This window comes from Heloderma suspectum, chromosome 4 (assembly GCF_057233095.1).
Source record: "Heloderma suspectum isolate Gila_16-S chromosome 4, 16-S_ref, whole genome shotgun sequence".
Lineage (NCBI taxonomy): Eukaryota > Metazoa > Chordata > Lepidosauria > Squamata > Helodermatidae > Heloderma > Heloderma suspectum.
In genome coordinates this window covers 136,536,155-136,551,735 of record NC_139461.1, presented here as the reverse complement: position 1 = coordinate 136,551,735, position 15,581 = coordinate 136,536,155, and the positions used below count along the sequence as shown (strand labels likewise).

Below are 15,581 nucleotides of genomic sequence, written 5' to 3'. Positions count from 1 at the left end.
CAACTGCTGACAAAGACAACTAGTCATTTTATGCTTAATAGCTATCCAAAACCAAGTCTATCACTGTAAAGAGATAGATCTTTCCCAAAACTGCAGAAGTTAGTGTATGAATAAATTATATTCTTGCAAGGCTGAGAAGCGATTAACTTAAAGTATACATATACACATGGGGACTGAATTCTTTTACTAATTTCTTTGTGGACAAGGAACCACAGCAGAGAAAGGTGTGAACTGCACACTATTAAATTAAAAGCCCTCAAAAGAGGTAGGCCCTTTAAATATAAGCCATAAGGACAGGACATTTAATTGTGTGCAAATGAATGTGAGGAAAGCCGTGGGGGTTGCCCTCTAGCAGGCTAAGTGCCTGCATTAGAAGGGGCGGAAGTAAGTGAATTGCACACATAGCCAGCAGAGTTTTACACACACACACACAGGCCTGGATCCTAACTTTACTTCTGTGAACAGAACGTAGCTCATGTTCATGGACTGGGCCTTTCTGGCCTTCCCTTTCCTCTGCACCACCCTGTGCCCCCTGAAAATCTACTCCGAGGGCAAGACTGGCCCTATCATTAGGCAGAATGACTCAGCAACCTCAGGCATCAGATGTTGAGGGGCAGGAAGCAGAAGTGAGGTGTTGGATAACACACCTGCATATGCCACACAGCCTGCCCTGCACCCCCTAAGCTAGCCTGCTACCCTCAAGTGTAGTGAAGGATGCTGTCCCCTCAACAACGCTGAAGTAAAATTCAGCTACCAGTCTTATCCTTCACAACAAAATGTCTTGGGCCAACTTTAGAAAATATTTAGTATTCTATTCCTATGATAATTTCCCCCCTAAAAATCAAAGATCATAGCAAAAATCACAGCAAACGCATTAGGAGCTGGTGGAGAGTGGATTGTCTCAAATTAAATGATTGATAATATTCCAGTAATGATATTTAACATTTGTATAGCACTTCCAAGCATCCCTTATCTAGTTGCAATCCTTACAATAATTGGTAAGTCACTATTATTATCTGCCACGTTATAGATGGAGAAGGGACAGCGACTGAAAGAGCAGCTTGTCTAAAGTCACCAAGTGAGTTCATGGCAGAGGTGAGATTCAAACCAGGGATTTTCTGATTCATTGCACAACTACTATGGTATACCAGCTCTTTGGCAGGTTTCTTACACAAGGACCTTAGCAAATGTAAAAGCAGTAACAACTACTTTGGAAAGATGACATGCCGGAAAGGTCCTTTTACCTTTCCTTGAGTAACTTTTGCGCACAGTGCTATCTTGTTAGTCGGCAGCCTTGAAGCATCCGTGCTCCAGCCGCTCTGTGTTTTCCCTAGACAGGTGATTTTGCCCATCTAGGTGCGGCTTCAAGGAGGGGGAGGGAAGGAGGCCAGGATGCACATACGAAGCTGCATAAAGCAGCTTCCATGGTCTCCTCCCCTCCCTGTCCCTGGAACTGCCCCCTTTTTGCCGTCTCCACACTCTGTTTCTGAGCAGGGATACATGGTTGACATGGAGAGAAGCACGCTGGCTACAAGGGGGCAGGGGAGGGGGCAAGGAGTGTGGTTTCTGGGCTCCAAGGTCGGAGCCCTGGTTCCAACCTCAGATCCCAGAAACCATAATATCTGATGTCCCCCAGATGCTGTCTAGAGAACAGAGGATTGCGCACTTGATGTAATTCCCTTTTCTCATTATAATCAACACATTTTTGTGGAGTAATATTGAATTAAATGTTGCCTTCTGCACTTTAGCTGTCCATCAGAGCAGAAGCCCTGTAAATACAGTTTATTCATTCATTTTAAAATCATATCCCATTTATATTTCAGGTGCAATCAAGACAAGAGCTGGAGCCCCTTAGATTTATATCCTATAGACAGGAGGCTGAAACAGTTGCTTTATTTATTTATTTAAAAACATTTATAGCCTACCTTATCTCTGAAGGATTCTAGGTATACCAACTACACCCTTATCTGGACAGAGATAGCCTAGCTACAGTTATCTGCTCTAATAACTTCTCATCTGGATTACTGAAGTGCGTTATATATATAGGGCTGCCTTTGAAAATGGTCTGGAAACTTCAGCTAGTCCTAAATAGGGCAGCAAGATTGTTAACAGGGACTGTCCAATGAGATCACACTATGTGAGTACCTTTTCCAGCTGCACTGGCTGCCGTCCATTTCTAGGTCCGATTCAAAGTGCTGGTATTAACATTTAAAGCCCTTAACGGCTTGGGGCCAGGTTATCTGAAGGATCGCCTCCTCCCAGATGTGCCTTCTTAGACCCTAAGATCATCTTCAGCGGTACTTCTCTGGGAGCCCCTGCCAAAGGATGTGAGGTGGGAGGCTACCAGGAAGAGGGCCTTTTCTGCTGTGGCACGCTGGCTGTGGAATGAGCTCCCTAGAGAGGTTTGCCTGGCAACTACATTGTGCTCCTTCTGGCGCTAGGTGAAGACCTTTTTATTCTCCCAGTATTTTAGCATTTCATCTTCCTAGACTTTTAACTTTGGTGTTTTAAATCTGTATTTTAAATCACTGCATTGCTGCTAGGTTTTATTCTGGTTGTACTGTTATATTGTGGTTTTAAGCTTTCATATTTATATTGTTTATGCTATGCTTTGTGGTTTTAATTTTTGTGAACCACCCAGAGAGCTTTGGCTACTGGGCGGTATAGAAATGAAATAAATAAATAATAAAATAGCTCACAATAAGTAAATAATTAAACAATTAAAAACATCATTCCGTAACATAAAACACAGAAATAGCAGCAGAAAGACACAACACACAGCAATCCGAAATATTTAATATACTTAAAAGTAGAGACTGATTAAAATAGCAAGTTAGCAAGGAAGGCCTTTACCAACTTCCTGAAGGCTGTTACTGAGAAAGTGACTTCCAGAACCTAGGAAAACCCTCCCTCGTGCAGTTTGGGAGGCAGAAAATGTGACATCTTTTAAGCACCTCATTAAAATGTACCCTCTCACCCAGGCTTTCCCTGAGTTGTAACTGCTGCTGGGCTTTACGTGGTACTTTTAAACTTTTAAAGTTTTATATTGTGTTCTGTCATGTAGTATTTTATGGTTTTACTTGTTGTGAATTACCCAGAGAGCCTGGGCTATTGGGCAGTATAGAAATATAATACATACATACATGCATGCATGCATGCATACTTACAGACAGACAGACAGACAGACAGAAATAAGGCATGTGTCACCCTGGCCAGATCTGCATTATCCAGGAATGGGTGTAGTTGACACACCAGCTTCAGCTGGGCAAAGGCACTCCACAGAGACCTGAGCATCCAAGGTCAAGGTCGAGTCCAGAAGAACACCTAAACTACAAGGCTATGTTTTAAAAGGGAGTGCTATCCCATTCAACACAGGTTTAACCCCAATTCCTGGATCGGTTCTACTGATCAAGAGCACCCCGTCTTGTCTGGATTTAGTTTAAATATGCTAGCCCACGTCTAGTCTATTCCTATCACCTCCTGTTGCAGACCATCCTAACAAGTTACTCAACCCTGCAAAGGTTCGGGGGTGCCGGTGTCACTGAGCCTAAATCCAACCAGGCAGTGATCTGTCCATGACTATGGCACTATATTAATTTTCCCTACTCCCAGATCGCTGCTCATCCTATCCAGGAGAGAAACACAGGCCCAAGGTATATCCAGCTGAATCTTTGGGGTCAGAAATTATCTGGCACAAGTCCATGGTTGCTATGAGCTTCTCTTGACATAAACTCTTAGGAAATAATGCCCGTTTATTTATGTATTTATTACATTTCTATACTGCTCAATAGCTGAAGCTCTCTGAGCAGCTCTATGGGACAGTTGCAAGAGGGAGTCATAACTTTATGGCCATGTCTACACATGGAACAAAATAAGGGGGTAGAACCCCAAGGGAGTAGTGGGCACCAGAACTTTAGTGTATAGCTGGGGCATACCAGGGTTTTTGTTTTAATGTCATGCACATTTAAAAAAAAAATCTCCCCACAAGCTGAAAACTACCGCATTACAGAGAAAGGTTCTAGTTTAGCGTTCTACCTACTGTACTAAAAAGAAAAATCCGATGAAAAGAAAATCCGATGCTGTAAAGAACAATATTGTTTAGGAACCTGGAATGTAAGATCAATGAATCAAGGTAAGCTGGAGGTGGTCAAACATGAGATGGCAAGACTGAACATCGACATCTTGGGAATCAGCGAACTAAAATGGACAGGCATGGGCGAATTTAATTCAGGTGACCATCATATCTACTACTGTGGGCAAGAATCCCTTAGAAGAAATGGAGTAGCACTCGTAGTCAACAAAAGGGTGGGAAAAGCAGTACTGGGGTACAATCTCAAAAACGATAGAATGATCTCAGTACAAATCCAAGGCAAACCATTCAACATCACAGTAATTCAAGTCTATGCCCCAACCACTGAGGCCGAAGAAGCTGAGGTTGATCCGTTCTATGAAGACCTACAACACCTAGAACTAACACCAAAAAAAGATGTCCTCTTCATCATAGGGGATTGGAATGCTAAAGTAGGAAGTCAAGAAATCACCGGGATAACAGGCAGGCATGGCCTTGGTGTACAAAATGAAGCAGGACAAAAGCTAATAGAGTTTTGCCAAGAGAACACGCTGATCATAGCAAACACTCTTTTCCAACAGCACAAAAGATGACTCTACACATGGACATCACCAGATGGTCAATATCGAAATCAGATTGATTATGTCCGTTGCAGCCAAAGATGGAGAAGCTCTATACAGTCAGTAAAAACAAGACCTGGAGCTGACTGTGGCTCAGATCATGAGCTGCTTCTTGCAAAATTTTGGCTTAAATTGAAGAACATAGGGAAAACCACTAAACCATTCAGGTATGACCTAAATCATATCCCGGATGAATATACAGTGGAGGTGAGGAATAGATTTCAGGGATTAGACCTGATAGATAGAGTGCCTGAGGAACTATGGACGGAGGTCCGTAACATTGTTCAGGAGGCAGCAACTCAATCCATCCCAAAGAAAAAGAAATGCAAGAAAGCCAAGTGGCTGTCTGATGAGGCTTTACAAGTAGCTGAGGAAAGAAGGGAAGCGAAAAGCAAGGGAGAAAGGGGAAGATATACCCAACTGAATGCAGAGTTCCAGAGAATAGCAAGGAGAGACAAGAAGGCCTTCTTAAATGAACAATGCAAAGAAATCGAGGAAAACAACATAATGGGAAAGACTAGAGATCTCTTCAAGAAAATTGGAGATCTCAAGGGAACGTTTTGTGCAAAGACGGGCATGATAAAGGACAAAGAAGGCAGGGACCTAACAGAAGCAGATGAGATTAAGAAGAGGTGGAAAGAATACACAGAAGAACTATACAGGAAAGATCTGAATGTCCCTGATAGCCATGATAGTGCGGTCACTGAACTTGAGCCAGACATCCTCGAGAGTGAAGTCAAGTGGGCCTTAGGAAGCATTACTAACAACAAAGCTAGCGGAAATGACAGTATTCCAGCTGAGCTATTTAAAATCCTAAAAGATGATGCTGTTAAAGTGCTGCACTCAATATGCCAACACATTTGGAACACTCAACAGTGGCCACAAGAATGGAAAAGGTCAGTTTACATTCCAATTCCAAAGAAGGGCAATGCCAAAGAGTGTTCAAACTACCGCACAATTGTGCTCATTTCACCTGCCAGCAAGGTTATGCTCAAAATCCTACAAGCTAGATTCAGCAGTATGCGAACCGAGAACTACCGGAAGTACAAGCTGGGTTTCGAAGAGGCAGAGGAACTAGAGATCAAATCGCCAACATTCGCTGGATCATGGAGAAAGCAAGAGAATTCCAGAAAAACATCTATTTCTGCTTCATTGACTACGCTAAAGCCTTTGATTGTGTGGATCACAACAAACTGTGGCAAATTCTTAAAGTGATGGGAGTACCAGACCACCTTACCTGTCTGCTGAGAAACCTGTACGAGGGTCAAGAAGCAACAGTAAGAATCAGACATGGAACAACCGATTGGTTCAAAATTGGGAAAGGAGTCCGACAAGGCTGCATATTGTCACCCTGCTTATTTAATTTATATGCAGAGTACATCATGAGAAACGCTGGGTTGGATGAATCACAGGTCGGAATTAAGATTGCCGGGAGAATTATCAACAACCTCCGATATGCAGATGATACCACCCTAATGGCAGAAAGCGAAGAGGATCTCAAGAGCCTCTTGTTGAGGGTGAAAGAGGAGAGTGCAAAAGCTGGTTTGAAACTCAACATTAAAAAAACTAAGATCATGGCATCTGGCCCCATCACTTCCTGGCGTACAGAAGGGGAAGAAATGGAAGCTGTGACAGATTTTATTTTCTTGGGCTCCAAGATCACCGCAGACGGTGACTGTAGCCATGAAATTACAAGACGCTTGCTCCTTGGGAGGAAAGCTATGGCAAACCTAGACAGCATAGTAAGAAGCAGAGACATCACCTTGCCGACAAAGGTCCGTCTAATCAAAGCTATGGTTTTCCCAGTAGTAATGTATGGCTGTGAGAGCTGGACTATAAGGAAGGCTGAGCGCCGAAGAATGGATGCTTTTGAACTGTGGTGCTGGAGAAGACTCTTACGAGTCCCCTGGACTGCAAGGAGGTCAAATCAGTCAATCCTAAAGGAAATCAACCCTGAGTGCTCATTGGAAGGACAGATACTGAAGCTGAAGCTCAACTATTTTGGCCACCTAATGCAAAGAGAAAACTCTCTGGAAAAGACCCTGATGCTGGGAAAGACTGAAGGCAAAAGGAGAAGGGGACGGCAGAGAATGAGATGGCTAGATAGCATCACCAATGCAATGAATATGAACTTGAGCACACTCCAGGGGACAGCGCAGGATGGGGTCCATGGGGTCACGAAGAGTCGGACACGACTGAACGACTGAACAACAACTACTGTACTAATGTTCTACTTGCAAGAATTTTTTTAAAGAGTATTCAAAATGTGAGCCTCACCTGCAGTCTGAATAGTATAATCCATTCTGTAACCTTAGGATTCTAAAGCCCTATTCAGTTGTTCTCCACATGTAGCTTCTAGGCATGGAGAAGGGGGCAGTGGGACTGTGCTGTTGGCTCTACCCCCGAAATCATGCATAGCATTGGCCCACCCCATGTGTTGGCACTGAAGTCTGCATTGGGAAAGACTACAAGATCGAGAACCCTGTGCATTCAAGGTCCTGACTGTCTACGTAAGCAGTTGGCTAATTTAGACGTCCATGCCATGTGGTCCAGCTGCCTCCTTCTCAACACGAAGATGCTACATGTGGAGAACAACTGCATGGGGCTTATGTAATTCTGCCTTATGTGTAGACTGAGGTGGAAGAATTCTGGACTATAGTGCCTCAGACTTCACATTAAAAAAAATCTTGAGTCTCCTCCACATCACAAGGTCCTTATATGTTGTAAACTAGCACATCAGAGAGATGGCTGTGCCAAATCTTCCCCCCTCATATGCTAGTTTACTGCATTCAAGGAATTTTAATATAGGGAAGTGTTCAAAAATACAATCCCCCACCTTCAGTCTGAGGCAATACAGTCCAGAATTCTGCCCCTTCATTTTACCACCTCATTCTATGAAATGTATAGATTGGCTCTTAGAAGATGGAAGGTTCATACTATTGTAATTTTATTTACCCCTCCTTTTATTTATTTCCTTTTTATTTATCTCCACACCAGCAGTCTTTAACTTGGTGCATAATATTTCTGCAATGTAGAAGATTCCAAAGTATAACTAATGAGATATTTCTTCTGTTCTACATATCTCAGTGTAGAAAGCTATAAAGAGAAAAAGAGTGATTTTTCCATCTCTAACACTAGTCTTCAGTGAATATTTATAATCCTTATTATGCAGCAACAATCTGACAATGTTCAACTCCAGACAGAGCCAGTGTAGTAAGGTGTTTAAAGAGACTTTTCCACACTTTGTACTCATATTCATAAAGATAATTAATAATGGTACAACATCTAATGCAAATAATTGCTGCTCAGATTAGATCACATTTCATCTCTATTTTCCAAATGAACCAAAAGGAACCACAGAAGAATGCCTGGTATGTCTAAAGAACACTGATAGGAACTCTGTGTGCTCTTATTAATGATGACTAATCAAAAAGTATTTAATTAAGTGAACATGAGACACCTGTGATGCCAAAGACATTATCTGCACATAAAATATTTAAGACTGAGAACATCTATATGGATGAGACACCCAATTAAAGTCTGTGTCTTAACTTCATATGAGCAGAAAAGGAATTTATCTAGGACAGTGGTTCACAAAAGTGTGAAACAATTTCACAGGGGAAGGGTGAAGTGCACCCTCAGACCCATCCCTGTGTATTCTGAGACTGGGCCCAAAGTCAAAGCACCAACCTCTGTTCCCAGTCTGCTTACAAATCCACACGAAGTGGGAGCACGTGTACTCCTCACTTCATATTGCTTCTCTGTTTCTAGTTGGCAATTAAGGTGGAATTAAATGTTACCAAGAACACAGGGCCCTATGTAACAACTAGGACAGCTTACCTGGTATCCTAATGTTATGCTGTGGGTTTTCAAACCCTGGCTCCAGATCAGTGGCTGCTGCTGGCAGAAGCAGGATAATGCACTGCATAAGGATGTCAGAACATGGGGTAAACTATAATGGATGTTTATATGTTACAGCGGAGGAGAGGGCAACATGACCCAGGGCTCCTTTTTTTCAGCTGCAGCCCTGTATTTCTTGTAATCTTGGGAAGATATATGTAGGTGGGTTTTTTTTACCCCCCCCCCCTTTTGCTCTCTTTGAGTTCCTCAGGAAAGGACTTTACGTAGGTGAACCACAACATAGATACCTTAATAGAGGGAATTTAACAGACTCAGCTCATCATGCAGGGGTAGGGAAGTTACACCCTTCTTCCTAATTCTGTGAGCTACGGTCTCAGTGCAGCAACTCAGCATGGATCGGACTGGAAGCACTCAAGAAACCATTAAGCAATTATGGGCTGATACATCTGTTGTTCACTCTAAGTTTCATGCAAACAGAGGACTGGTGACACCTTAAGAATGAGAATGCATTCCCATGTTAATAGTTAATGCATCTCAGTTAATCAGTATCAATGGACCATTAATTTATATAATCCTCTTCTGGATCCATTTATGCTACTACCATTGCAAAAGAACAACAGATGAGGTTAATTGGATGAAAAAGTATTTCTCTCTGTCCATTTTAAATCCAGTAACTTAAATGAGTGTCTGAAGTTCTTCTAATCTGAGGAATGGTAAATAACATGTTCCTGTCTACACTTTCCTTCAACATAGATGTGGTTCTGCAATGCCCCCAACACCTTATTTCAAAGCTAATGAACATGTTCTCCAAGTTGCAGCCCTGTAGCCATAAAGGAGGATGCTGTCATGAATATTTATCTCTGTATGTGCTCTGTTCCCAGCAATGTCAGTGAGAGTAGAACTATGAATTATGATGCAAAGATGGGATTCCTAACCCTGTGTGTTTACCTCCTATCACTAATGCAGAAGCTGCAGCAGCAGGCATTTGCTGAGAGAAACAGTGGGCAGGAAGGTGTTACTAGGAAGCTCAGTCACTATGGCTTTTTCATGTGTATTTTGTTCACATCGCTCTAGCACAGGGGTGCACAACATTTCTGAACCCGAAGACCGCATTAAACTCCACCCCCACCATAGTGATGGTTTGCTCAAATGATTTCCGTGCTGTTCCCATTTCCTATTCATTTACCTGTCATTTTCCTCCCCCGTATTTTCATATTGCAAGTTCATGTACCCCATTTTTTTTCCCTGTGCCTCATTTTCTCTTCCATGAGTTCAAGAATCTCCACTTCCTTTTGAAAAGTGTGCTCTGACAGCAGTGGCACCAGCAGCTCTGAGAACGTTCACCAATGTACTCAGAAAGCAGGAGTGATAGAGCCCTCTGAGACAAGCTGCAAGAGTGTCTCCTAGAAGATGCTTTGGCAGCTACACTCAGAGGACTCTACCATTCCTGCTTCCTCCCAGAAGTTCAAAGAAACATCTCAGTAAGCCTGATCAGCAGTACAAAGAGGGACAGCGGGAGAGATCGGTAAAAGTGAAAGAGGCAGTGGCAGAAGCCACAGTAGCAGTTGGGGCAAGGGGGCAACATTCTTTTCATTGCTTTGACAGTGGTGGATACAGAGGGTTGGATTGTTTGACAGCAGCAAAATGCAAAAAAACCTTGATCCCTGGAAGCGATTGGCAGCAGTAAGGGGAAAGGAATGGTGACTGGCAGTGTGGGGAGACTAAAAATGACAGAAGCGCTACTCGTCGGTGGCAGCAGCAGAGCTGCAGATTGCTCAGTGGTGGCAAATGGGGAAAAAATCAAAGTGTTAGAAGTAGCATCAGGGGGTTATGGGCCCCCCCACAACAGAACTTGAGGGGGCACATGCAGCCTCCAGGCTGTGGGATGTGCACTCCTGCTCTAGGACCTTAGCTAGAGTATTCATTTTGTTTTGGAAGGCTGTGTAAGAGGGATGATCGCAGGCAGCCAATAACAGACATTTCCTGATGGTAATGTGCAAGTTAAAAGCATCTGAGGAATTTAAGTTCATGACCTGTGTGTCTTCTCCTCTAATCAAATTAATAGAAGTTGCCTTCATGTGATTATACAAACAATGGGAACTCTAAATAAAAGGAAATGCCTTCCTGACCTCCAAGTCACTACCCTAGTCAAGTACCCACAAGGTAGCTCAATAACTGCCCAGTCTAAAGCCCTGTCTAGAAATATGTCCCAGTCTTCAAGTGTCCTCATCTCCAGACAGACCTCCACCTTACCCACCTTTGCATAACTCAAGCCTTGAGGGACACCAAGCTCTCCTAACCAATCAGAGGTCTTCAGTCCCCATCAGTCCACCACTATATTGCCCCAAATTCAATAACAGAACGTATAGTGAGGGCCAGAAATATTGGAACAAGGATAACTGTTTTGGCAGTTGGCCTCTGTACACCACCACATTGAAGTTGAAAGGAAACACACCCAGATGGGAGCAAAGTCAGGACTTGCAGCTGTAATTCAAGGGGGTTGACAAAAGTGGGGCACTAACCATTCAGGAAGGACAGCCAGTGGCATACACACACACCCTGCCATCGTTTGTGGCTCATAAGTAATGGAACGAATGGCTGACAAGCAGCTGCATGGCCAGGTGGAGCCTGTTTCCTGGGTACCCCATGACCAATCAAGCAGAGAAAAGAGAAAGAGATTTGCCCAAGGCCAATCCACAGGGGAAGTTCAGACTGGAATCTAGTCCTTCTTGAGCAGCACTAGACCTCATCAAATCCTCTGCCCTTCCAGCCCTGTCCCCCAATTCCCCATCCTGCCTCCTCAAAGTGTTAAATGAGGAAAATAAAAACAACTATGCATTCCCAAACAAATGTTGCTTCCTCCAGTTTTTATCCTCCTTGTTCTCTCAAGACCCCTGAGATGTAGGTCACTATGTTATCATCATACCCAAACAAGGGAATGAAGCTGACAAAAAGTTACTTGTTTCGGGCCTGACAATGAGTCTGTGGCAATTGTAAAAAGCTCATGGGTGAGCCAAAGAGTGGATGGAGACATGAAGGGTGAGTGGAATGGGAAAGCTAAGGAAGTGGAGGATGAAGACGCAGAGGGTGAGAAAACAGGATGGCATGGTATGGAAAGGTAGATGTAGAGCAGGGAAGAGTAGGGGTAGAAAGTGGAAAAAGAACATGACACAAACACAGTAAAGGGGAGATGGAGAGGCCAAAGGTGAGGTGGAGAGGCCAAAGAGGTTCTAAAGGACGGTGGAAAAGGTGATTTGGGAGAATAGATAAGAGACTTTGGAGGGCTGAAGGGCAAGCAGGGAATATGATACCCAAGATGAAACATCGAGTTACTGGCATACAGCCCTTAAGCACATGTACACAAATCTTCCCTGCTCCAAGACAAAAAAAGTGGGCATGAACTGTCTTACATTGATGGTCATTACTGCCATGATTACCCCTCTTGGCAACGCTGCATTAACATCTATGGCTTAACCTTTCCCCACTGCTTAGTGGTGCAAAATCTCAGCTTGTCCTACCAAGGCACAGGTTAATTCAGAAAATACAGCACATCAATCTTGTTATAAACATCATGCATATGCCTAATGGACATAGTTTGACAGCAAATTTGGTAATACCATGCTCCAAACATTATAGACTTGGAAATCTATTGAGAATATTTGGTGAACAAATACCATCTTAGCTACTTCTTGATGCATATTTTATTAACCTTCTGTAGAGATTTCTTATCTTCACTATGGTCTTAGAGTCCAGAATGCAAGTGTTTACCTTGTATACAACCTCAGCCTGTAGTGCAGAGCACAAATTGGTGTTCCCTTCAAGCAACCTTCCAGCAGCCTGTGATAATTAAATCCTGATTCCTTCAAGGTCTGGAGTTGAGAATTCAGCTTTCTTGCTATGAAGTGAATCACAGAAGGCTTTCCTACCCACTCACCTCCAATTTCAGTGACTCAGCAGTGAAGGAAACATCTTAGCACACCCTCTACAAGCAGATAATTCTCCCTTTGCTAGAACCTCAAAAAAGCAGATGGGCATGACATATAGGTCTGACCCACTTCTTCCCATTATATACCAAAAGTTTTGGTGAAGACAAGGAGAGAGGCTTATTTAGAAAAAGCATATTTTGTGGAATGGTGCTTAAGCGCAAGGTGGAAGGAAAGTCATTCCTTTCTTTTCTATGACATGGAACCAATCTACAGTAGCATTTTATCTCAGTACTGGAACATCTGGCTCACTTATGTAGCATCTGATGCACTTCCCAACCTAATGTCCTAATATTTCTCTCTGAATATTCCATTTTTTTCCAGACCACTTATATGACTTTTTACTTTTCTTACTAGTGATTGAACTTCCCATGCACTACCAAGTTATGTGTTCCTGTCAACTGTATTTTAACTCTGACTGGTGGGAGTAGCTTCAGAGCTATAGAGCCTGTTTTGCAACATTTTCCCCCATCTTCTCCTTTTCCCTCAGGTAGAGGGAAGAGATTTGCAGACAGGTAATCTATGAGTAGTCTCCATTTCCTCTCCTTCTACAACCAGGATGGTTGATTAGCCATTATAATTGGGGTGGGTGGGTTGCAGGTATTTTTCAATGCACACCTATACAGCTGCACAGCTGTGAATAACCACACAATCTTTATTTTGCATAGTTGCACAAGTTCACATGCATTTACTGGCTTAAAAAAAAGTAACCCGAAATGGCAGCATGACCTTCCACTTCTCTCGAAGTTACATAATGTGGCTCATGGCATGTGCTTGCACTATAAACACAAACGATAAAGCACACATTACTTTTCAAACGCCTCCTACTTCTCACATAATTACAGCACTATGCATTTGTGTGTGGCACATGGTCGTGTTATAAACACAGTGGATACTGCGCTCTATTCATTAATGTGTGCTCACAGAGCGGCAATTGGATTTCAAAAATATATTGGCAAAAATCTACACTGCAGCTCTTTTTGTTTCTGGTGCCTTAGAAACAAAAAGGGCCCCAGTTTAGATTCTACCATCATTTTCCTCATCCTTCATTCCAGATATAGCATTCTGGGCAGTGAGTATAAAATATAAAGAGAAACCTTTCATTAAGATTCTCTTAAGGGTTCAGATGACCTGGGCTGGGCAATCTTTTATAGTTCTGTTTTGTTTAATCAATATTTATGTCTTACATAGGAAATATTTCATACTGTCCATTATTAGCTGTGACAGCTAAATGAAACCTCCATGTTCAGAAATAGTATAATTCTGAGCACCACATGCTGGGGATGAACAAGGTGAAAGCATCACACTTTGTGACCTGTGAGTGAGTTTCCAGAGGCATCTGGTTGGCTGATGTTAAAAAGAGAATTCTGGACGACTTAGACCATTTGATCCAGTGAAGCAATTCTTACGTTCTTGGGCAGTTTGACCCAGAGCTCACTGGAGTCCATGAGAATTTAACTGATTTGCCTTATCAATTTTTTTTTTTATCACATTAACCACTATAAATGCATTAACTGTATGGGAGCTTAGCTAGCGGTGACAGACCAAGAAAGAGATCTTGGGGTTGTGGTGGACAGCTTGATGAAAATGTCAACCCAATGTGCAGCTGCTGTGAAAAAGGCAAACTCCATGATCAATATAATTAGGAAAGGAATTGAAAATAAAACTGTCAAGATCATACTCTCCTGATACGAATCTATGGTGTAACCACACTTGAAATACTGTGCATAGTTCTGGTCATCACACCTAAAAAAAGGATATTGTAGAACTGGAAAAACTGCAGAAAAGGGCAACTAAAATGATCAAGGGGCTGGAGTATCTCCCCTATGAGGGAAAGTTACAACAGCTGGGATTGCTTAGCTTGGAAAAAAGGAGGTAAGGGGAGACATGATAGAGGTGCACAAAATTATGCATAATGTGGAGAATGTGGATAGGGATAAAAAAAATTTCCTCTCTCAAAATACTAGAACCCAGGGTCATCCCATGAAGCTGATTGGTGGGTGATTCAGGGCAGATAAAAGGAAGTACTTCTTCACGTAGCGCATAGTTAAACTATGGGATTTGCTACTATAACATGTAGTGATGGCCACCAATTTGGATGGCTTTAAAAGGGGGGTTGACAAATTCCTGGAGGAGAAGGCCATCAATAGCTACTAGTCCTGATGGCTCTCTGCTACCTCCAGTATCAGAGGCAGTATCTCTATGTACCCCAGTTGCTGGGTAACACAGGTGGGAGGGTGCTGTTGCACTCATCTCCTGCTTGTGGGTTCCCAGTCAGCACCTGGTTGGCCACTGTGTGAACAGAATGCTAGACTAGATGGACCCTTTGGTCTGATCCAGCATGGCTCTTCTTATGTTCTTATGCATGTTTTGTGATTTAATGGACCTTTTTGCTTTTTAAAAAACTTTTAAAGCTAATTTGGGAGCTGAGGATCTAGCCTGAACAAAAGGCACTAAACACAATCATGCAGTACCCTACGATTGTTATTATGCCATTTCTCAACAAGGGATGGATTCTGATGATGGCTGAATTGCGGTTTCCATGTGTTGTGTTCTTGAAAAAGCATGGTGGGAGCCAGCAGGATGGAGTCAATATAAGTAAGAGGTTTTATTATTGTAGCGTTTGTCTCCATTTGTCATCCCTGTTTCTGACTGTTAAAATCAAGGAAGAACTATAACCCAAGTAATGTAATATGCCCCATGCACTCTAACAATGCACAATTAGGGCTGCAGTATTTCCTGGCATGTCTCTTGCTGAAGTGAAAGGCATATCACAAGCTGGATTTACAGCTGCGACAAGGCCCTAAGGCTGAGGCATGCCTCAACTGCGTGTGTGTGTGTGTGTGTGTGATGCCTTTCATATCACTGAAGCACACACTGCAAAAGTTTACAGTCCCTTGCATTTTGTATGAACAGTCCCACACACAAAAGAATGCTGCTAGTTTTGTGTAGAAAATCCTGAGACAGTGCATTCTGCATCAACTCTTGCTCTAAATAACCGGGAATACTTCCAATTACGAAAAACTTTAGAGTAAAATATATCTAAAC

The 15,581-nt window shown here is 42.7% G+C and overlaps 1 protein-coding gene across 1 annotated transcript in view; it reads right to left on the bottom strand.

Moving 5' to 3' along the window:
- GABBR2 (gamma-aminobutyric acid type B receptor subunit 2) overlaps positions 1–15,581 on the bottom strand; it is a 447,064-nt gene that overhangs the window by 239,072 nt on the left and 192,411 nt on the right. The window lies entirely within an intron of this gene.